The following is a 25,662-nucleotide window of genomic DNA, read 5'->3' as shown; positions in this document are numbered from 1 at the left end:
AAGGTATAGAGTAAAGGAACATTTCCTCCCTTTCTACTGCACCCTCAGCCTTCAGCACACCCTAGACACCTATGTCTTTGAGAAGAACTTTATCCATGTTCCTCCCTTCAGCGGCTAAACATGGTTTCTGCCCCACATGAGATGGTAACTCTCTTTTCAGTTCTTTTGGGCCATCTTTAACCTTAGTCATCTTATGTGCCTGCAGGGGTACTTTTCCTATATGTTCCTAATTTTCAAGAAAATCTATTTCTTGTCAAGGGCTTTTGCCCTTCCTTTGAAGCTTTATGATGTGCAGGTAATAATTATAAATGATCAGTTGTGTGTGGTTAATCCTTTTGATCTTTTCCCTGGATTTGTGTTTCCACCGCTATCCTGGGTGGTTTTAGGGATATCACTGTTTCTGCACCAGTTCTATCCAGTGACCACCCTTACAGTTTTCTTTTCTCAGAACTCCATTTGGATTGTTAAGGCATGCAATGGTGCCCTAGCTTGTACAGACCCCACCCTCAGTCAGATCCATCTTCTTCCTTTTCTCCAGTGACCTCTGTCTCAGTAGTATCTCAGCTTTCTTGTGATCTACTTCATCAGCTCCTCCTAGACCTTCTGCTAGGATTCAGAGATGCGATCAACCTCTGACGCTGACCTCGTATTATTTTAAGACTATTGCTGGCTATTAGTGGAATAGACTCATCAATAGAACCTCTATTGACCTCTTCTGGCTTCAGTTTCTTCTGCTTGTGTTGTTTCTTCTTGCTTCGGGGGCAAGGGAAAAGGAAGGGAATTTCTACTGTGAGTAGCTGTGCTATGAACATTCATGTTGTTATTTTTAATACTTATGGATATTTTCCTAGTGGTGGAATGGCTGGGTCATATGGTCATTTTATGTGCAACTTACTGAATACCTGCTAGATGGCTTTCCAGAGTGGCCATCCTCTTTTACATGCTTGCCAACAAGTCTGGATTCCCATTTCACCAGGTTTTCACCAAGAGTTGTTATTTCTCATTGGATAAAAACCCACCTTACCAGCTACAAAGTAGTAGTTTACAGTTTATAATTTGCATGTCACCCATGACTTCTTGGTTTGAACATTTTGTGTGTGTAGGGGGAGTACTTAGGTCTTTTTGGTTTTTAATTCAGCTCAGCCTACTTTTTGACAGCTGTTTTGTCTTACTGTTGATTTATGAGTCAAATTTCCCTGTTATTTTATTTATCATTCAAGGCTTTTGCATTATTATTTCTAAGAGTTCAACGTGAAGTCCAAGGTGAAATAAACTAGCCCCTATGTTTTCTCTCTCGTTCTATAGTTTTATGCCTTGAATTCAAGTCATGTATCCAATTGAATGATTTTGCGTTCTTTCTGAGGTAGGTGATCTAATTTCATCTTTTGTGAAGAGTATCCAGCTATTTCAGTATTGTCTATCAGACAGACGTATTTTTTTCCTTAAAATCATTTATGTATAGGCAATAGGACTTATTTCTACACTCTTGATTCTATCCCATTAATTCAGAAACCTGCCTTTGAGTCACGGCCCCCTAGCTATGTATGGCATAACCTTGTGTAAAGTTCTGCCCCCAGGAAATTTATCATGAATTCCATTTCACATTTGAATTTTATTTATTTATTTATTTATTGCCTTTCAATTTTCGGTTGAGAAGAGAAGTTGCATTTTAGCAGGAGTCCCATTAGAGCCGCACATTTCTTAGGGTTAAATTGCCAATCCTCCAACACAGGAACGCAGGTGTCTCTTCGGCTGCTTTAGGTTTAATTCCTCTTGGCAATATGTCTTACTTTTCAGCATTTATGCCTTCCACTTCCTTGATTCAAACATTCCAAATGGATTATGTTTTCTTCTGTTCTGTCCTTTAGGCTATGCCATTCCCCTGTTTGGGAGCAGATTCATCTCCTATGGGAAAAAAAACCAAAAAAAAAAAAAAACAAAAACCAAACCAAACAAACAAACAAAAAACCTTTCTAGTGTCTTAAGGGTTCTTGGTGAATGAAGTTTCTTTCCCATTTGGTGCTTCAGAATGACTCTTTTGTCTTCACTATTGGCTGCCTAATTCTGCTTCATCCTCGTTTTTATTTTTATGCTCTTTTATCTCTCCTCCATCTATTGCCCAATATTTACAAACTCACACACTGGGTAGAATCCAATAAGTCTATGAATCATTGTTTATCGATATTCAGTTTTACTTTGTATTCCAAACCTCATCATTTCAAATGATCTGTTTTGAAGTTTGCTGATGGACTTTTACTGCCTATTCAGCCTACAGTGAAACTCTTGTGAATTTTTTCAATTTCAGTTATATAATTCCAGATTTTTTTTGGTTCCTGTTTGTAATCTGTGTATCTATTAATGGTCTCATTTTTTTTGAGACAGTGTGGTCTTATTTTCTTTAATCTGATTTGCTTAGTTCCTGGAACATGTTTAATAAAAGGCATTGTATCATGTATGTCCAGTAAGCCCAATGAGTGTCCTTTACAGGGTAGTTTCTATGTATTTTCCTGTGATTAGACTATTCCTTTTCCCCCCTATGATACGGTGATTTCTGTTGTGAATATGAAACATTCGATATCAAAATGGTATGTCTAGAAGTTTGATGCTTCCAAATTCTTGCTTGGGATTTAAACTAGTTTTTGTTAGTGGATTCAGCTGCTTGTTTCCTTAAGTAATGTTTCTCCTGATCATTTTATCACGTCTGTATTATTTACGTGTGTATGTAATAATTCTTTGGTTTATTTTCAGTTATTTTGGCAGTTTTCCTGAATGGCAGAATGGAAAACAACAATTCCAAAGTGGAAGTAAGAAAAAAAATAAAGCAAAAAGAGACAGAAGACAAAAGGAGGAAGGAAAAGTGAAAAAGAAAAGAATCTCTCCTTGTCGTTGAGTGTTTTCTTTTGGGGGCATGCAGGTAACTTTACAAGACAGCGCTGTCTCAGACCTTACTCTCTATTCCTGAAAGCTCAATATCAGTCAAAAGTCTAGACGACTCCTGGCTCCTCTTTTAAGCTTGCATCCTGCCCTGCTTCTAAATTTCCTGTTCTTGTGGATGCGCTAGTGCATTTATTTCCCAAAGGGACTTTTACCATCTTTTAATTCCAAGTTTGTGGCTGACCCTTCTATTATTTAACTCAACTCTGTGCTCTTGCCTGTTTGCTTCACAAGGTTTTCGAGCAGTGTTTCTTCTACTTCCACCTGAGAAAATTTCCACATTCGTGAATGCCTTCTATAAGACTTTGAGATAGGCTACCTGATCTACGCCAACAAAGTCAACTCTTGTCTAGTTGCTCCCATAAACCAGATAGCGAACCAACTCAAAGTGACATGCAGGGTTACCTCTTAAATACCACTGCTGTACTGTGCAGGGACCGAAAAAAGTAAACACAAGTGCTATAAAGGCTTTCTGTAATTTAAAATTTGCAGGAAATTTTGTCTTGATTAGCTCTCTGTCTTTCTATCCCCCCTCTCTGCTTTCCCTTTGTGTGTGTGTGTGTGTGTGTGTGTGTGTGTGTGTGTGTCTGTCTGTCTGTCTGTTTTTGTTGTGGATACATATTTCCATGTGTGTTTGCATGTGTGCATATAGGTGCACATGTATGTAGATGGAGGTCAGAAGTAATTGTTTGTTTTCTTCCTTGATTACTGTCTACTTTATTTTGGAACTCTAACTGAATCCAGAGTTCTCAGATGGTCTAGGCTGGCCAGCTACTCCAGAGCTCATGGATGGTCTAGGCTGGTCAGCTACTCAAGAACTCACCATGGTCTAGACTGACCAATGAGTTTGAGTGGCCTGATTATTTTCCAACGATGAGAACTCAGGTCCTCACGCTTGTGTGGCGGGCACGTAACCCACTGAGCTATCTTTTCAAACCCCCAAATCTTTTATTGTTACAAGCATCTTATGTTTTTTTTTTAATAACTTGAGTATTTCTTATATACATTTCGAGTGTTATTCCCTTTCCCGGTTTCCGGGCAAACATCCCCCTCCCCCCTCCCCTTCCTTATGAGCGTTCCCCTCCCAACCCTCCCCCCATTGCCGCCCTCCCCCCAACAGTCTAGTTCACTGGGGGTTCAGTCTTAGCAGGACACAGGGCTTCCCCTTCCACTGGTGCTCTTACTAGGATATTCATTGCTACCTATGAGGTCAGAGTCCAGGGTCAATCCATGTATAGTCTTTAGGTAGTAGCTTAGTCCCTGGAAGCTCTGGTTGCTTGGCATTGTTGTACATATGGGGTCTCGAGCCCCTTCAAGCTCTTCCAGTTCTTTCTCTGAGTCCTTCAACGGGGGTCCTATTCTCAGTTCAGTGGTTTGCTGCTGGCATTCGCCTCTGTATTTGCTGTATTCTGGCTGTGTCTCTCAGGAGCGATCTACATCCGGCTCCTGTCAGTCTGCACTTCTTTGCTTCATCCATCTTGTCTAATTGGGTGGCTGTATATGTATGGGCCACATGTGGGGCAGGCTCTGAATGGGTGTTCCTTCAGTCTCTGTTTTAATCTTTGCCTCTCCCTTCCCTGCCAAGGGTATTCTTGTTCCCCTTTTAAAGAAGGAGTGAAGCATTCACATTTTGATCATCCGTCTTGAGTTTCATTTGTTCTAGGCATCTAGGGTAATTCAAGCATTTGGGCTAATAGCCACTTATCAATGAGTGCATACCATGTATGTCTTTCTGTGATTGGGTTAGCTCACTCAGGATGGTATTTTCCAGTTCCAACCATTTGCCTACGAATTTCATAAAGTCATTGTTTTTGATAGCTGAGTAATATTCCATTGTGTAGACGTACCACATTTTCTGTATCCATTCCTCTGTTGAAGGGCATCTGGGTTCTTTCCAGCTTCTGGCTATTATAAATAAGGCTGCGATGAACATAGTGGAGCACGTGTCTCTTTTATATGTTGGGGCATCTTTTGGGTATATGCCCAAGAGAGGTATAGCTGGATCCTCAGGCAGTTCAATGTCCAATTTTCTGAGGAACCTCCAGACTGATTTCCAGAATGGTTGTACCAGTCTGCAATCCCACCAACAATGGAGGAGTGTTCCTCTTTCTCTGCATCCTCGCCAGCATCTGCTGTCACCTGAGTTTTTGATCTTAGCCATTCTCACTGGTGTGAGGTGAAATCTCAGGGTTGTTTTGATTTGCATTTCCCTTATGACTAAAGATGTTGAACATTTCTTTAGGTGTTTCTCAGCCATTCGGCATTCCTCAGCTGTGAATTCTTTGTTTAGCTCTGAACCCCATTTTTAATAGGGTTATTTGTCTCCCTGCGGTCTAACTTCTTGAGTTCTTTGTATATTTTGGATATAAGGCCTCTATCTGTTGTAGGATTGGTAAAGATCTTTTCCCAATCTGTTGGTTGCCATTTTGTCCTAACCACAGTGTCCTTTGCCTTACAGAAGCTTTGCAGTTTTATGAGATCCCATTTGTCGATTCTTGATCTTAGAGCATAAGCCATTGGTGTTTTGTTCAGGAAATTTTTTCCAGTGCCCGTGTGTTCCAGATGCTTCCCTAGTTTTTCTTCTATTACTTTGAGTGTATCTGGTTTGATGTGGAGGTCCTTGATCCACTTGGACTTAAGCTTTGTACAGGGTGATAAGCATGGATCGATCTGCATTCTCCTACATGTTGACCTCTAGTTGAACCAGCACCATTTGCTGAAAATGCTATCTTTTTTTCCATTGGATGGTTTTGGCTCCTTTGTCAAAAATCAAGTGACCATAGGTGTGTAGGTTCATTTCTGGGACTTCAATTCTATTCCATTGGTCTATCTGTCTGTCTCTGTACCAATACCATGCAGTTTTTATCACTATTGCTCTGTAATACTGCTTGAGTTCAGGGATAGTGATTCCCCCTGAAGTCCTTTTATTGTTGAGGATAGCTTTAGCTATCCTGGGTTTTTTGTTATTCCAGATGAATTTGCAAATTGTTCTGTCTAACTCTTTGAAGAATTGGATTGGTATTTTGATGGGGATTGCATTGAATCTGTAGATTGCTTTTGGTAAAATGGCCATTTTTACTATATTAATCCTGCCAATCCATGAGCATGGGAGATCTTTCCATCTTCTGAGGTCTTCTTCAATTTCCTTCTTCAGTGTCTTGAAGTTCTTATTGTACAGATCTTTTACTTGCTTGGTTAAAGTCACACCGAGGTACTTTATATTATTTGGGTCTATTATGAAGGGTGTCGTTTCCCTAATTTCTTTCTTGGCTTGTTTCTCTTTTGTGTAGAGGAAGGCTACGATTTATTTGAGTTAATTTTATACCCAGCCACTTTGCTGAAGTTGTTTATCAGCTTTAGTAGTTCTCTGGTGGAACTTTTGGGATCACTTAAATATACTATCATATCATCTGCAAATAGTGACATTTTGACTTCTTCTTTTCCGATCTGTATCCCCTTGATCTCCTTTTGTTGTCTGATTGCACTGGCTAGAACTTCAAGAACTATATTGAATAAGTAGGGAGAGACTGTGCAGCCTTGTCGAGTCCCTGATTTTAGTGGGATTGCTTCAAGTTTCTCTCCATTTAGTTTAATGTTAGCAACTGGTTTGCTGTATATGGCTTTTACTATGTTTAGGTATGGGCCTTGAATTCCTATTCTTTCCAGGACTTTTATCATGAAGGGGTGTTGAATTTTGTCAAATGCTTTCTCAGCATCTAATGAAATGATCATGTGGTTTTGTTCTTTCAGTTTGTTTATATAATGGATCATGTTGATGGTTTTCCGTATATTAAACCATCCCTGCATGCCTGGGATGAAGCCTACTTGATCATGGTGGATGATTGTTTTGATGTGCTCTTGGATTCGGTTTGCCAGAATTTTATTGAGTATTTTTGCGTCGATATTCATAAGGGAAATTGGTCTGAAGTTCTCTTTCTTTGTTGGGTCTTTGTGTGGTTTAGGTATAAGAGTAATTGTGGCTGCATAGAAGGAATTCGGGAGTGATCCATCTGTTTCAATTTTGTGGAATAGTTTGGATAATATTGGTATGAGGTCTTCTATGAAGGTTTGATAGAATTCTGCACTAAACCCGTCTGGACCTGGGCTCTTTTTGGTTGGGAGACCTTTAATGACTGCTTCTATTTCCTTAGGAGTTATGGGGTTGTTTAACTGGTTTATCTGTTCCTGATTTAACTTTGGTACCTGGTATTTGTCTAGGAAATTGTCCATTTCCTGTAGATTTTCAAGTTTTGTTGAATATAGGCTTTTATAGTAAGATCTGATGATTTTTTGAATTTCCTCTGAATCTGTAGTTATGTCTCCCTTTTCATTTCTGATTTTGTTAATTTGGACACACTCTCTGTGTCCTCTCGTTAGTCTGGCTAAGGGTTTATCTATCTTGTTGATTTTCTCAAAGAACCAACTTTTGGTTCTGTTGATTCTTTCTATGATCCTTTTTGTTTCTACTTGGTTGATTTCAGCTCTGAGTTTGATTATTTCCTGCCTTCTACTCCCCCTGGGTGTATTTAATTCTTTTTGTTCCAGAGCTTTTAGGTGTGCTGTCAAGCTGCTGACATACGCTCTCTCCTGTTTCTTTCTGCAGGCACTCAGCGCTAAGAGTTTTCCTCTTAGCACAGCTTTCATTGTGTCCCATAAGTTTGGGTATGTTGTACCTTCATTTTCATTAATTTCTAAAAAGTTTTTAATTTCTTTCTTTATTTCTTCCTTGACCAGGTTATCATTGAGTAGAGCATTGTTCAATTTCCACGTGTATGTGGGCATTCTTCCCTTATTGTTATTGAAGACCAGTTTTAGGCCGTGGTGGTCTGATAGCACGCATGGGATTATTTCTATCTTTCTGTACCTGTTGAGGCCCATTTTTTGACCAATTATATGGTCAATTTTGGAGAAAGTACCATGAGGAGCTGAGAAGAAGGTATATCCTTTTGCTTTAGGATAGAATGTTCTATAAATATCCGTTAAGTCCATTTGGCTCATGACTTCTCTTAGTCTGTCTACATCTCTGTTTATTTTCTGTTTCCATGATCTGTCCATTGATGAGAGTGGGGTGTTGAAATCTCCTACTATTATTGTGTGAGGTGCAATGTGTGGTTTGAGCTTGAGTAAGGTTTCTTTTACGTATGTAGGTGCCCTTGTATTTGGGGCATAGATATTTAGGATTGAGAGTTCATCTTGGTGGATTTTTCCTTTGATGAATATGAAGTGTCCTTCCTTATCTTTTTTGATGACTTTTAGTTGAAAATTGATTTTATTTGATATTAGAATGGCTACTCCAGCTTGCTTCTTCCGACCATTTGCTTGGAAAGTTGTTTTCCAGCCTTTCACTCTGAGGTAGTGTCTGTCTTTGTCTCTGAGGTGTGTTTCCTGTAGGCAGCAGAATGCAGGGTCCTCTTTGCGTATCCAGTTTGTTATTCTATGTCTTTTTATTGGGGAGTTGAGGCCATTGATGTTGAGAGATATTAAGGAATAGTGATTATTGCTTCCTGTTATATTCATATTTGGATGTGAGGTTATGTTTGTGTGCTTTTCTTCTCTTTGTTTTGTTGCCAAGATGATTAGTTTCTTGCTTCTTCTAGGGTATAGCTTGCCTCCTTATGTTGGGCTTTACCATTTATTATCATTTGTAGTGCTGGATTTGTAGAAAGATATTGTGTAAATTTGGTTTTGTCATGGAATATCTTGGTTTCTCCATCTATGTTAATTTAGAGTTTTGCAGGATACAGTAACCTGGGCTGGCAGTTGTGTTCTCTTAGGGTCTGTATGACATCAGTCCAGGATCTTCTGGCCTTCATAGTTTCTGGCGAAAAGTCTGGTGTGATTCTGATAGGTCTGCCTTTATATGTTACTTGACCTTTTTCCCTTACTGCTTTTAATTTTCTTCCTTTATTTTGTGCATTTGGTGTTTTGACTATTATGTGACGGGAGGTGTTTCTTTTCTGGTCCAATCTATTTGGAGTTCTGTAGGCTTCTTGTATGACTATGGGTATCTCTTTTTTTAGGTTAGGAAAGTTTTCTTCTATGATTTTGTTGAAGATATTTACTGGTCCTTTGAGCTGGGAGTCTTCACTCTCTTCTATACCTATTATCCTTAGGTTTGATCTTCTCATTGAGTCCTGGATTTCCTGTATATTTTGGACCAGTAGCTTTTTCTGCTTTACATTATCTTTGACAGTTGAGTCAATGATTTCTATGGAATCTTCTGCTCCTGAGATTCTCTCTTCCATCTCTTGTATTCTGTTGGTGAAGCTTGTATCTACAGCTCCTTGTCTCTTCTTTTGGTTTTCTATATCCAGGGTTGTTTCCATGTGTTCTTTCTTGATTGCTTCTATTTCCATTTTTAATTCCTTCAACTGTTTGATTGTGTTTTCCTGGAATTCTTTCAGGGATTTTTGTGTCTCCTCTCTATGGGCTTCTACCTGTTTATTTATGTTTTCCTGGAATTCTTTCAGGCATTTTTGCGATTCCTCTCTGTAGGATTCTACTTGTTCTCTAAGGGAGTTCTTCACGTCTTTCTTGAAGTCCTCCAGCATCATGATCAAATATGATTTTGAAACTAGATCTTGCTTTTCTGGTGTGTTTGGATATTCCATATTTGTTTTGATGGGAGAATTGGGCTCCGATGGTGCCATGTAGTCTTGGTTTCTGTTGCTTGGTTTCCTGCGCTTGCCTCTCGCCATCAGATTATCTCTAGTGTTACTTTGTTCTGCTATTTCTGCCAGTGGCTAGACTGCCCTATAAGCCTGTGTGTCAGGAGTGCTGTAGACCTGTTTTCCTGTTTTCTTTCAGCCTGTTATGGGGACAGAGTGTTCTGCTTTCGGGCGTGTAGTTTTTCCTCTCTACAGGTCTTCAGCTGTTCCTGTGGGCCTGTGTCTTGAGTTCACCAGGCAGGTCACTTGTAGCAGAAAATTTGGTCTTACCTGTGGTCCTGAGGCTCAAGTTTGCTCGCGGGGTGCTGCCCACGAGCTCTCTGAGGCAGCAGCAATCAGGAAGATCTGCGCCGCTGTTTCCGGGGGCTTCAGTGCACCAGGGTTCCAGATGGCGTTTGGTGTTTTCCTCTGGTGTCCGAGATGTGTGTGCAGAGTGCAGTCTCTTCTGGTTTCTCAGGCATGTCTGCCTCTCTGAAGGTTTAGCTCTCCCTCCCACCATCTTATGGTTTTCTAGTGTTGTGACAAAGTTCGTTTGGCCAGATTTTGCTACGGTTCATGGAACCAGACAATTTACGTGTCATCTCTACGCATGGTTTTGTATTTTAAGAGTTTTTTAAATTATTTCTTTAAAAAGAATACTATTTTGTTATCTAAAATGATATGAATTTCAAATTTTGGTGTCCACACTGACATATGGGAATGTATCCATAGTTACTGGTTTCCACATTGGCTGTGCCTGCTTTCCCACTCCAAGATAATGGTGGACGAGAGAGAATGGCCCAGGAGCCTAGAAAGATTACAGTCTAGTCCTTTACAGCAAAACTTTGCCAACTTCTGTTTCAAAGTCTGTAAGCATCAGCAATTTCTCCATATCTTCTTTTCTTCAAATTATACATAACTATATATATAAACATATATGATGTATATCTATATGTTATATATAATTATATATATGTAAATAATTATAGATATCTTCATCTGAATTTCTTTTGGCTTGTTTAAGATGTTTCCGTTTCTAGACTGCTTGCTTCATCCTTGCCTCTTATCCCCTTCCCAGTCTCTTTCTAATAACATTACACTTTACATTCTTTTACATGATACAATGACTCATAAATGTCTGCACAGAAGCATTTGCTTTTACTTGTTGGTCCCTTCCACTTTCCTAGCTTCGAAAATCTTGTTTTTCTCTAGAGCAGCAGTTCTCAACCTGTGGGGTGTGACCATTGGAGAACACACGTTTCCGATGGTCTTGGGAACCCCCGATCATAAATTTATTTTTGTTCCTAGTTCGTAACTGTAATTCTGTTGCTAAATGGTGTCTAAGTGGTCCTAAGACCACTGGAAATATATGTTTCCTAGTGGTTGCAACCCACGGGTTGAGAAACGCTGTTCTAAGGTGTGTTGGGTAGTGTAGCCACATAGGAAGTGATTTGGGAGATTATCTTGGGGTAAGATAATCCCTATAACCAGTGATAAATGTACCTCGAAGAACAGAGCTAGGGTGAGGATAGAGAGAAGATGACTGGAAGACAGAGACAGAGATGGAAAAGCTCATCTACCAGACTTAGTTATCAGAAATGAAGAGGAAAATACCTAGCATGGATACTGTATTGGAACCTCCAGGAGTTACTGGACCTAGAAACACTTCATTTCTGACTTATAAACTCTATTCTATGATAAAATAAATTTCTGTTGTTCCCATTCAGTGAGTGTATAGAAATTGGTTTTGGCAGCCTGGGAAATGAATAAATCTTCTAAAAAGTCCAGGTGGAAAGTTCTTTTATGAAAGATTACCTGATTCTCCTAATCTAGAAAAATTACTTATTAATTTCTATTTTATACTTACTTATATCATACTATATACACTTATTTCTATTTTATATTAAAGTATTTGTTTTATTTTTTATATTAAATATTCATCTTTTCTTGAGCTATTCAGAATTTTATACTGTCCTTTACATAGTATTTTTAGTAGAGTAGATATTCAGCATTTATTGAATGAATTAATGACTTCACAAAATCACGTGACGCCAATTATTGCTTTGAGTCATTTTTTAAGGCTTCTTTATTTGCGTCTTCTACCTAAAAGCTAAGCTACATGTCATTAGCGCTTCACCTTGCTCATATATCCTAGTTCTTATTTCTACTATCTAGATCAGACTGTTATAGTTGGGCAAACGCATCTTCAGTTATAAAATATGAAGCCATATTATTCATATATAGTGATCATATTTATATTTATATTATATTGAGTGATTTCCTTCATATTTGTCTCTCTGTTTCTGTCTCTCTGTCTCTCTGTCTCTGTCTCTACCTCTCTCTCTCGCCCTCCCCCCCCCCCTCTCTCTCTCTCTCTGTGTGTTCATATATACACATGTATGTTCCATTGAACATGGAACATAGAGTCTTCAGGGAAATAGATTGATCTCTAATGTTGAGGATATTTAAAAGGACTCTGAAGACTTTTCTTCCATGCCTCGCTATGGTGAAAATAAAAAAAAATCAAATAGAAGCAATATAAAATAATATCATTTGACATTTATGCTCCATGAACATTTGTGGATTTGAGTTCTTTTTAATGCATTGATAGTGAACATACCTTTGTGACTTTTTTCAAGAAATGTTTTATAATAGCAGTTACTTATCATTTGAAGTATCCTCAGTGAATTTTAAAAAATGGATACTTATAAAACAAAATACGTATAATTGATAATGATAGCAAATACAGCTGAAATGCATCTGGTTAATTCAAATGGATAGATCAAATTCTTTTTTACTTGATTTACTTTTGTCTCTAATATTTCTGCTGTGTTAAAATGTGGGTGCATTGGCCAACTGATGATATTGGCAATTGTATTTTCCAAGTGTTAGGAAGGTAGACAGAAGCCAGCAATACCTGCTATTTCTGTATTGTATTCATGAATAAAGATGCACTTTATTTAGGACCTGCAGAGTGCAACGAAAACTTTGACTCATCAAACCCACTTGCAAGGTAATTTTCCCTATGAGGTTATGAGAAAGTAGACACATCAGTGTTGCTACAGAAAAAGTGGAACTACTAGCTAAACTGGAGACAGAAGCAGACAATCCCACTTCACAGTTAGCCCAAAGAGAGCCACGATTCAACTCCTTACATGTTAGGTTTAAATTTTACATTCCCCTTACCATGTTGTGCCAAGAATAAATATTGTCCAACATTTCAATATAAAATTTTTTCCTGAGGCTCTAATTATGTTCATGGGTCTCTTGTATTGATTAGAAAAATTCAATTTGACATAGTTTGTTTTAAAATGAAGATTTATTTATTAATTATTTATTTGTATTTGGGTCTGTGAGTTTGCAAGTGTGTGCGTACTGCTTGTCTGCAGGAGCCTGCAGAAGTTGGAAGAGGGCATCAGATCCCACACAGAGGGGGCTGTGAGCATCATGTGTGTGCTGGAAATGGAATCTGGATGCTCTGTAAGAGGAGTGAGTGCTATCTATCTATCTATCTATCTATCTATCTATCTATCCATCCATCCATCCATCCATCCATCCATCCATCCATCCATCCATCTATCTATCTATCTATCTATCTATCTATCTATCTATCTATCTATCTATCCATCCATCATTTATCCATCTATATGCAATAAAATGTACAAATCTTAACCAAGAAATTTGAAAACATGCCTGTATTCTGTGAAATAACCCAAGAAGAAATGGGATATTTCAATCACTCTAAAAAATCTGTCTTACTCTTTCACAGTTACCTGTCCAGTCTTATCTCCAAAAGCAACCACTCTCGAGGTTTCTATTTGTATATGTGAGTGCTATTGTCGAATGAAATAAGCACTGTGAATTCTGCTCACTCTTTATTCAAAACAATGCTGTTGTTCTTATGAGGTTGCAAACCCCTACAGCCCCTTCAGTCCTTTCTCTAACTGCTCCTTTGGGGACCCCATGCTCAGTCCAATGGTTGGCTGCAAGCATCTGCCTCTGTACTCATCGGGCTCTGGCAAAGCCTCTCAGGATACAGCTATATCAGGCTCCTCTTAGCATGCACTTCTTGGCATCCACAATAGTGTCTGGGTTTGATGTCTTATATGAGATGGATCCCCCAGGTGAGGCAGTCTCTAGTTGGCCTTTCTTTTAGTCTCTGCTTCACACTTTGTCTCCATATTTCCTCCTGTGAGTATTTTGTTCCCCCTTCTAAGAAGGACTGAAACATCCACACTTTACTCTTCCTTCTTCTTGAGCTTCATGTGGTCTGTGAATCGTACCTTGGATATTCTGAGCTTTTGGGCTAATATCTACTTCTCAGTGAGTGCATACCATGTGTGTTCTTTTGTGACTGGATTACCTCATTCATAATGATATTATCTAATTCCATCCATTTGCCTAAGGATTTCATGAAGTCATTGTTTTTAATAGCTGTGTAGTACTCCGTGTAAATGTACTATAATTAATGTTCTACTTCTCTGTTGAAGGACATTTGGGTTCTTTCCAGCTTCTTTCTGGCTATTATAAATAAAGCTGCTATGAACATAGTGGAGCATGTGTCCTTGTTATACATTGGACCATCTTTTGGGTATATATATGCTCAGGAGTGGGATAGCTGGGTCCTCAGGTAGTACTATGTCTAATTTTCAGAGGAACTGCCAGACTGATTTCCACAGTGGTACTAGCTTGCAATCCCACCAACAATGGAGGAATGTTCCTCTTTCTCCACATCCTCACCAGCATCTGCAGTTTTTAATCACTATTTCTCTGTAATACAGCTTGAGGACAGGAATGGTGATTCCCCCAGTTCTTTTACTGTTGAGAATATTTTTCGCTATCCTGAGTTTTTTGTTATTTCAAATGAATTTGCAAATTGCTCTTTCTAACTCTGTGAAGAACTGAGTTGGAATTTTGATGTGGATTCCATTGAATCTGTAGATTATGGCAAGATGGATATTTTTGCTATATTAATCCTGCCAATACATAAGCATGGGAGATCTTTCCATCTTCTGAGATCTTCTTCAATTTCTTTCTTCAGAGACTTGAAGTTCTTGTCATATAGATCGTTCACTTGCTTGGTTAGAGTCACACCGAGGTATTTTATATTATTTGTGACTATAGTGAAGGGTGTCATTTCCCTAATTTCTTTCCCAGCCTGTTTTTGAATAAAAGAAGGCTACTGATATGTCTGAGGGATTGCATCAAGTGTCTCTCCATTTAGCTTGATGTTGGCTACTGGTTTGCCGTATATTGCTTTTACTATGTTTGGATATGGGCCTTGAATTCCTATTCTTTCCAAGACTTTTATCATGAAGGGGTAGTGAATTTTATCCAACGCTTTCTCAGCATCTAACGAGATGATCATGTGTTTTCCCCCTCTTTGGGTTTGTTTATATAGCAGATTACATTGGTGGATTTTTGTATATTGAACCATCCCTGCACCCCTGGGATCATGATGGATCATCATTTTGATATGTTCTTGGATTCGGCTTGCAAAAATTTTATTGAGTATTTTTTCATCAATATTCATTCATAAGGGAAATTACTCGCAAGTTCTCTTTCTTTGTTGGGCCTTTGTGTGGTTTAGGTATGAGCGTAATTGTGGCTTCATAGAGAGAATTGGGTAGTGTTCCTTCGGTTTCTACTTTGGGGAATAGTTTGAAGAGTATTGGCATTAGGTCTTCTTTGAAGGTGTGACAGGATTCTGTACTAAACCTATCTGGCCCTGAGCTTTTTTTTTGGTTGGGAGACTTTTAATGTTTCTATTTCTTTAGGCATTATGGGATAGTTTGGATGATTTATCTGATCCTGATTTAACTTTGGTACCTGGCATCTGTCTAGAAGATTGTCTATTTCATCCAGACTTTCCAGTTTTTATGAGTATAGCCTTTTGTAGTAGAATCTGATGATATTTCGGATTTCCTCAGTTTCTGTTGTTTTGTTTTCCTTTTCATTTCTGATTTTGTTAATTTGAATACTGTCTCTGTGCCCTCTGATTTGTTAGGGTAAGGGTTTATTTTACTTTACTTTATTTTATTTTATTTTTTGTTGATTTTTCTCAAAGAACCAGTTCCTGGCTTTATTGATTCTTTGTATACTTCTTTTTATTTGTACTTAGTTGTTTTCAGCCCTGAGTTTGATTATTTCCTGCCATCTTCTCCTCTTTGGCTGTATTTGTTTCCTTTTGTTCGAAAACTTTCAGATGTGCTGTTGAGCTGTCAGTACATGCTCTCTCCAGTTCCTATTTGGAGGCACTCAGAGCTATGAGTTTTCCTCACAGCACTGCTTTCATTGTATCCCGTAAGTTTGGGTATGTTGTGCCTTCATTTTCATTAAATTCTAAAAAGTCATTAATTTCTTTTTTTATCTCTTCCTTGATCAAGTTATCATTGAGCAGAGCCTTGTCCAACTTCCATCTTTATGTGGGATTTCTGTTGTTTTTGCTATTATTGAAGACCAGAATTTTTCCATGGTGATCTGATATAATGCATGGGATTATTTCAATCTTCTTATATTTGTTGGGGCCTGATTTGTGATCATTTATATGATCAATATTGGAAAAGATACAATGACATTCTGACAAGAAGATATATTCTTTTTGTATTAGAATGAAATATTCTATAGACATCTGTTAAATCCATTAGATTCATAACTTTGGTTAGTTTCACTGTATCTCTGTTTAGTTTCTGTTTCCATGATCTGTCTATTGCCAAGAATACAGTGTTGAAGTCTCCCACTATTATTGTTTGAGGTATAATGTGTGAACTTTAGTAAAGTTTCTTTTATGAATGTGGGTGCCCTTGCATTTGTAGCATAGATATTCAGAATTGAGAGTTCATCTTGGTAGATTTTTCCTTTGATGAGTGTGAAGTATCCTTCCTTATTTTTATGATAACTTCTGGTTGAAAGTCTATTTTATTCAAAATTAGAATGGTTATTCCAGCTTGTTTCTTGGTACCATTTGCTTAGAAAAATTTCACCCAGCTCTTTCCTATGAGGTAGTATCTGTCTTTGTCACTGAGGTGCATTTCCTGTATGCAGCAAAATGTTGTGTCCGGTTTACCTATTTGGTCTGTTAGTCTATGTATTTTTATTGATGAATTGAGTCCACTGATGTTAAGAGATATTAAGGAAAAGTGATTGTTGCTTCCTGTTATTTTCATTGTTGGAGGTGGAATTATGTTTGTGTGGGTATCTTCTTTTGGGTTTGTTGAAAGAAGTTTGCTTTCTTGCTTTCCCTAGAGTGTAGTTTACCTCCTTGCGTTTAAGATTTCTATCTATTATCCTTTGTAGGGCTGTGTTTGCATAAAGATATTGTGTAAATTTGGTTTGGTTGTGGAATATCTTGGTTTTTCCATCTATGTTAATTGAGAGTGTTGCTGGATATAGTAGCCTGGACTGGTATTTGTGTTCTCTTGGGGTCTGTATGACATCTGCCCAGGATCTTCTGGCTTTTAGAGTCTCTGGTGAGAAGTCTGGTGTAATTCGGATAAGTCTGCTTTTATATGTTACTTGACATTTTCCCCTTACTGCTTCTAATATTTTTTGTTTTGTTTTGTGCATTAGGTATTTTGAGTATTATGTGATATGAGGAATTTCTTTTTTGGTCCAGTCTATTTGGAGTTCCATAAGTTTCTTGTATGTTCATGTGCATCTCTTTTGTTAGGTTAGGGAAGTTTTTGTCCATAATTTTATTGAAGATATTTAGTAGCCCTTTAAGTTGTGAATCTTTGCTCTTTTCTATACCTATTATCTTTATGTTTGGTCTTCTCAATGTGTTTTTTATTTCCTTTATGTTTTCGGTTAGGAACATTTTGCATTTTGCATTTTCTTTGAATATTGTGTCAATATTTTCTATGGTATCTTCTGCCCCTGAGATTCTCTCTTCTATCTCTTGTATTCTGTTGGTGATGCATGTATCTATGACTCCTGATCTCTTTCCTAGGTTTTCTATCTCCAGGGTTGTCTTTCTTTGTGATTTCTTTATTGTTTACATTTCCCTTTTTAGATCCTGGATGGTTTTGTTCAATTCCTTTATTTGTTTGGTTGTTGTTTCCTTTTAATTCTTTAAGGGATTTTTGTGTTTCCTCTTTATGGGCTTCTACCTGTTTACCTGTGCTTTAATGGAGTTATTTATGTCCTTCTTAAAGTCCTCTATCATCATCATGAGATGTGATTTTAAATCTGAATCTTGCTTTTCTGGTGTGATGGGGTATCCAGGACTTTCTGTGGTGGGATAACTGGGTTCTGACGATACCAAAAGCCTTGGTTTCTGTTGCTTAGGTTCTTGAGCTTGCCTCTCACCATCTGGTTTTCTGTGGTGTTAGTTTATCTTGCTCTCTCTGACTGGAGTCTATCCCTCCTGTGAGCCTGTGAGACTGTGAACTTATGAGTGACAGCACTCCTGAGGAGATCAACTCTCTCCTGGTTGGATTTTGATATGGAGAGCTGTGCCACAGGGTTAATTCCAGGACGCAGATGGAGACCAAAAGTATTCTATCCCCAGTTTCTCTGTAGTCCTGACCTTTGTGGTCTCCTAGCAGGTCCCTCTTTGGACAGTTAGTGGAGTAAAAGTATTCATCTCACCTGTGAACTTAGGAGTACAGCACTCCTGGGAGATCAGTTCTCTTGGGGCGGGATTTGGGTCTGAAGAGCTATGCCTCAGGTTAACTCTGGGGTGCAGATAGAGTCTAGAAGCATGTACGTACATTTTATTGTGAAATTTTAAGTGCTACTTGAAGACACAATAGCTTATTTGCTTATTTGTTTCATGATGAGTGTGTGTATTGTTTCTAGTTGTTATTAATTATGAATTAACGTACTGAACATTATTATGAGTCTTTTTGTGAGCATGTAATTTTTTTTATGTTGGCAAATATCTAACAGTAGGATAGTGTGATGCTCTATTAGTCATACTTGTGATGAATGATTCCTTTTCCAGAATGGTTGGACCTTCTCCAGTTATTGTCAGTGTTTTACCTTTCTTCATATTGTTCTTACTACTTGGTGTTTTCAGTCTTCATAATCTTTATAACTCTATGGTGATCATATCTGTGACGTGGTGTCTTATTGGACTTTCCCTGATGACCCCATTGTGCTCAATGTGGTGCCTAAGAATTGGCATGTTTAGTTTTTTGAAGTGGGTGTTCAAGAATTTGACCCTTGGAACAATTATGTTAATAGTGAATTTATTATGCAAGTTCTGCATGTGGTCTATGCAGCCCTTTATTATATATGTTCAATGCCTGCATCTGTCACAAATGCTTCTGTATGTTGCTTGCCTTTTCGTTTTCTGTGATTTTGGGGGGAACAGTTGTTTGGAATTTTGATGAAGTCTGGTGTACATGTTTTCTTTTATGATTAGTGTCTTTTGTATCTGAGATAACCATTTTACGCTCCACAGTCAGAGATACATTGCTGTCAATTTTCTTCTAAAAGACTCAGTACCAGTGCCTGGATACCATATTTCACAGTTTACTTTTGCCAACCTCCAGCATCACAACAATATACTAAACCACCAACTTCATGAGCAGCATTGATGTCATCTCTCAAAAAAACTTTGCGTTGTTTATGTTGCCTATCTTTGTATTTCTCTCTCAGCCTAGTTTTACCATTTTTTGCTAGTGTCTGGGTTAGATTTGCAAACCATTTGTATTTCAGTTAAAACACAATGCTTTCCTTTACATCATGGACCATTATGGTTCCCCTTCGTGGACTATCTATCTCCTCTTTGGCTTTTCCCATCTTCATCTAGGTAATCCCTGTTTGTCCCTCAGTTTGAGTCCCTTGTTATGGCTGTCTCTACATTGGACCATAGGTACCAAAAATGCTTCTTATCTGACTCCAAGTTCCTGAATTTTTCCAGATTCCAAGACATCAGTATCTTTGTCACTATGGTGCCTTCAGTATTCAAAAAGAAAACTCTTTCCCAACTAAAGGTGACGTAAACTGTCTTAGATGGTGGATAATTTAGATGCAGATAGCACTAGAACTTGTAAACACTGATTCTTTGTGTTTCTCATCCATAAATGCTTATTTATTACATCATTTTAGCAAATTAGTGCATACTTACCATATAGATTTTAGAAAAGATTAAAATGAGATAATTATTATACTACTTTCTGCATGTGACAAGTTGATATTTCAATGCAATTTTAATATAGTCTTTTTAGCTCTCAGCATCTTGCATGCTATTTAACAACAGAACAGATCAAATATCAGAAAATAATTCTAAACGTCCATGAGTATTTCCCAAACACCATCAAAATTTACCCATGCATAAGTGTAGCCAAAAGCACTGATGAAGTCTAAGGAAACTACTCGTGTTTTTATGTGTATGAGATTGTTACTCCTTTTGGAAGCCATTGACACCACAATTGCTTGAGTGTGTTCGGAGCTGCTCCTCTGAGTTGCATTTGGAAACAAAGAAATACTATTTTCTCAGAGTCAAAACTTTTCTTCCAAAATGCATCCCCTTCGTCAATTTCTGGTTACTGAGCTCTGGGTCCTATTTTAAGTCCAGAAGATTCAATCATAGGCAAGACAGCTTCCACATTTCAAATATCTCATTTTCTATTATTTAAGAGTGTTGAGAGCAGTTCTCCATTTTCATAAAATTAATTCTGCACACAAAAGATGAAACATTTTTATGAGTAATGATACTAAAATAATGAATTGCAAGTTGTTATTTTCGAAAATATTCTAAAGTGCTCATTAATGGCCATGTAGCTGGAACAGGTCATTCTTTTGAAAGCAAGGACAATAATCTTGAGTGAGATTAGGTGAAGCACACACTTCTCAAACTTAGCAAGTGTTGCTTTACTGTATCATGCCATTTAAAAGTGTTTAATAAAAAACTTTGATAATTTTCTTCTGGAACTTTATGATTTTATGAATAAGTTAATTTTGAATGGCTTTCGAAGATAACAAAATACATATAAAAGACAAGAAAAAAAATCGATGCACATTTTTTATGACGTGAAAGGTGTGCCCTGAAGCATGGGAAAACACATATATTGTTTGATTAGAAAAGCATGAATAGGGAAATGTATGAAATTTTATCAACGGCTTTAATTAAGCCATTTAATTATATTGAAAATACTCAAGAAACATTCTAAAAAAGGCATATTTCACACAAATAAGTAGCCTTTGTTTATACCCATGATAAGCATGTGGAAAAAGAGACCAATGAATCATCCAGTTTACAGTAGCTACACAAGAAATAAAATAGGAATAAACTTAAGTAAGCTAATGAAAGACCTCTATAATGAAAATGTCAAGATATCAACAAAAGATATGGAAGAAGGACACAAGAAGATGGAAATACCTCCCAGGCTTATGAACTAGAACTGATCATCTGGAAATGGCCATGCAGCCAAAAGCAGTTTATAGATTTAGTGCAATTGTTGGGGTCCAAGAGCCATCCACAAACCACACAAATACTGATCTCAGTCAGACAGGGATGGTTTATTGAACACACGCCTTATCAACCAGCACGATAGCTCAGAATTTGGGGGCTGAGCATGGCGGCAAACATCTTTTCCTGTCTTTTATAAAGGAAAACACACACACACACACACACACACACACAAATCCATAATGAGCTCATATGCAGGTGCAGGAAATGCAACCCATTTCAGGGCAGCTCTGACTCAAGCCATTTTAGTCATAACAGTTCATATTGACCTGTAATTTGATGGGTCCTACATAAAGCCTTGTGGAATGTCTTGAAATTAACAAACTTCAGAACATGCAAAACATAACAGGATATGTGATGAGGATGACTAAGCTCTTAGTCAAGTTATTTTTCTGTGTCAATGACTGGCAGGTATCTTACAGAAACAATATGAAATAGTTGGCAGGTAGGGAACAAAATGGCTACCGTTATGCTTCGGTGTGGAGAGCAGACCTCAACACAACCCTCACAAAAGTACTACAAATATATATATATATATATATACCCTCAACATTTTTATGGAAGCAGAAAAAATCAAGGATATCCAAAGCAATCCTGACAAAAATAATTGACAGGAGGTATAGTCTATCTTATTTTAGTTATTCTATAAAGCCATAGTAATGAAAATAGTGTGAATTAACACAAAAGCAAACATATAGTTTAATGAACTAGAGTAGATGACCCAGACAAATATACCTTATGGCCACAGCTACCCAAACTTTGACAAAGATCCTGAAAAGATACACTGGGAAAAGGACAGCATCTTTAAAAAATGGTTCTAGGAAATCAACATGCAGAAAAAAGAAATCTATCTATCTATCTATCTATCTATCTATCTATCTATCTATCTATCTCTACTCATGCATGTGTGTATGCATGTATCTATCTATCATCTCTTTCTGTCTATATCATCTATCTATAATCTATATGACATATAGCATCTATCTATATCATCTACCTACTATCTATCATCTATGTATCTACCTATCAACTATCATTTACCTATCTATGACCTATCTATTATTTATCAATGTATCTGTTTCTATATCTGTCTTTCTATCTTTCTATCTCCTTGTCTGTCTGTCTGTCTGTCTATCTATCTATCTATCTATCTATCTATCTATCTATCTATCTATCTATCCCTATGTCTCTTCTTGTACAAATCTCAATCCGGAATGGATCGCAGACCTCAACCTAAGTGCCACCAGAGTACTAGAAGAAAAACTGGGCTGCTCACTTCAACATACAGGCATAGGTAATGACTTTTTAAATATGACTCCAGTAGCTAGGTGGAGTCATATTTTTAACCTTTTAAAAAGTTAATATCCTCAGCCAGTAGAGAAATACAGATTAAAATGAATTTAATATTCTTTCCAAACCCAATCAGAATGGCTATTATCAAGAGTATCAGTAACAGCAAATGCTCATGGGAAAAGAACTTCTATACACTATTGGTGGGGATGTAAACTAGTGAAGCCACCTTGGAAATTAGTCTGGAGATTTCTTAAATATTGAAAATAAAATTACCATATGACCCAAGTGTATTGCTCCTGGGTATTTACTCAAAGGGCTTTGTTACAGGGATACCCGCCCATCTGATTTTTGCTACTCTCTTTACAACAGTGAGGAAGTAGCAGCAATATCAATGTATCTGTGATGGCTAGATGGCTAACAACTGAAAAATTGATAAGGAAGATGTAATATATATGTAAATATATATACATAATGGAATATTAATTGGCTGTAAATAAAAATTAAATTATTAAAGATCCAGGGAAATGAGCAGAACTGAAAAAAAATATTCAGAGTAAGTAACTCAGGCTCAAAATGACAAATGGCATTTGACCTCATATAAGCATCCCAGCTTCTACTCTTTAATATAGAGATGAAGGATGGGGTGTGGATAAGCTTGGATAACGGGGATATGAAGAAACCACTTGGAAGGCAGGACATGCCCATCTGTGCAAGGGAGGCTCCACCGTTGGAGAGCAGTGGATATCCTACTGCTTCCAGGGTGGACTTAAGATCCATTCTATGAGGCCATCAGGTCGGGGACAATACTGTAGGGCTGACTAACCATACAGATTTGGGAAGGTAGTAAGCCCACATGGGGAACATATTTCTGAAGGTTAACTAAGCTGGCATGGCACCGGACTGCATTCTTAATACTTTCTTCTTCCCATTAAAATAGTGCTCCTAGCCTTAGTCAGAGAAACCTGCCTACAAGAAACAGAGGGGACTACAGAGCCCAAGCTGCTGCAAATCAGAAAACAAGCTATGGAAGTCAGCCCTACCTTAAACAAGTCTTTAATATTACTCCCCTCTCAGGCTTAGGGAACATTGCAGAAGAGGGGCAGTCTGTAAAAGCCTGAAGATAGAACAACAGCTGTAGTTATGTGCACTGGGCCCACCCCAAACTAGCTTTATCAACAGTCGGTCAAAGAACAAGGCGGGACTCACAGGGGTCTAGTCTTTGCCTCTGAACTACTGGCTATCAGTAGATTCTGCAAGAAGGAACCATTGTCTTTGGTTGTATCCCCTCTACTGACCGCCGTTAAGTTCTAATATCTAACTCCTTATCTGTGGTCACACAGAAGAAGACCCTGGCTAACATTGGCGGGTCACAAAACAAAATGTAGAGATATAAATTTTACAGAGATATTTGTATCCGGAGTGGTGGGTGGATATAGATGGGAGGGAGGTGGGAGGTAAGAGTAGTCAGTGCCCACCGTGTACAGGTGTGAAATTATTAAAAACAATTAGAGATGAACCATCATTAACAACAACAACAACAAAACAACAACAACAACAAACTGTGTGTTTACTGTTGACAGCTCTTTAAGTATCTTTGGGTAAACGGAAGTCAGAGTTTCTTTCTCACTGGCTTCCTATCTGACTTTTCTTTCTTAGAAGATGTATAGTTAAATGGTTTCCTTCCGGGAGATGGCCATAGTCAAATGACTTTGGGTGTCAGGTTGAGCAATTTAGATATTCTTCTATTAAACACTGACACCTATTACAGGTTTGGAGGCAAGTAATTGAAAGGAGAAAGACTAGGTTTTAGGTGAATGATTATTTTAGGGATTGAAGAGAGAACAACCAAGCTGTTGATTTTTTTTCAACAGCAGGGGCACAACCCAGAGCTGTTCACTCAGAAACAACATTTTATTGTGTTGTACAGATGAAGTTGTAAAACAAAGCCTTTCCTAATGGAGGTATTTATCGTTACCTGAAAATTTGGATACTTTTCTTGCTAATTGTTCAAAAGCTATCTCTGAGACTGTGCAAGTGGGTTACTGCCTTTATTAGAACTGTTATAAAAGATGGCTATTTTAGGCAAATGGAACATTCACGTGTAATGTTTGTGCCCTCACCAGATGAAAGGCTCAGAGGAGAGGAATTCACACTCGTGGCCTTTATTACTTAAGCTTCTACTAAGTAGAGAAGATGAGTTCAGAGCTTAAGGAAATGTTAAAATAAGTATCATGTTGCACGGTTCATATCAATTTTTTTTTATAATACATACTGCTTGTGAATTTGGATTGAAGGCAGTGTGATGTAGCTGTGCCTCTAATTTTCTCTAAGCTCCGGTAAGGATCAGATTCTTGGTGTCTCACTTGTCCTATTTCTAAGGCTATTATAACATTTCTATCTTTTATGCCGTAATGATTCTGAGAATATTTTCAAATGGCATTTTCAAGTTATAGAGCTGCAACATCGAACAAAGGCCATGCTTCCATTATTTACTACCTTCTTTTCTCATTATACATTTTAAAATTTTGTTTGTGACTGGTCAACATATGCATAGCAGTGAGTAAAGAGGGGCTGTTTTGGAGGCCAGGTTTGAAAAATACTTCACTGTTTCAAATGTCATAACAGGTGTGGTATGAATATGGTTTTGAAGCGTTTAAATGCTAATTGGACTATCTGTTTACAGTTGAGAGAGAAGCAAACAAAATAAAATAAAATCACTCTCCCTGTGCTGAGTGAAAAATAAACAAGGGACCTGGTAGCCCGACTCAAACCTTAGAGAGAGTCACTAGTAGAACATAATTATTTTATTGTTTAAGAGCGATACATTTATTCACTTGTTCAATGACTGAATGAGTACATACCATGAGGGGGACTTGGCAATATCACAGAAAATACAGCATAAAGTAAGAACAGACATTACTGTGCTTCCCAAATAATTGTGGTTGCCTCATTTTTCTGAACCATATTTCAGACCCTCAAATAGCAGTGTTTGGAGTGTTGAGAAGAACAACATGTATCCAAAAACATGCCTTCCAGTCCATCTGCAAGAGCAGAGAGTGCCTTGCTGTTTTCTAGCTGCATATGGTGGCTGATGCTTTCTGTCTAATTTCTATGTGTTGTCCTTACCTAATTAATCATGGCAATAAAACAGTAGAATATACAGCATCTTAACCCTTAAACCAGTTAACTTACTTCATTAATCAGCCAAGTTTACTTTTTTCAAAACCTATTTATTCCTATTTTCTGAGTATGCTTGCCTGCATGAATGTCTACGTACCATGCAAGTTTCTGTTGCCTGCAGAGGCCACAGAGCTCACTGGATCACCTAGAACTGGAGTTGCAAATGGTTGTGAAGTTGCCGTACAGTTG

This window comes from Rattus norvegicus, chromosome 1 (assembly GCF_021556685.1).
Source record: "Rattus norvegicus strain SHRSP/BbbUtx chromosome 1, alternate assembly SHRSP_T2T, whole genome shotgun sequence".
In the NCBI taxonomy this organism is placed as follows: Eukaryota; Metazoa; Chordata; class Mammalia; order Rodentia; family Muridae; genus Rattus; species Rattus norvegicus.
The sequence above is the reverse complement of the archived record's forward strand: the minus strand, read 5'-3'. Positions refer to the sequence as shown.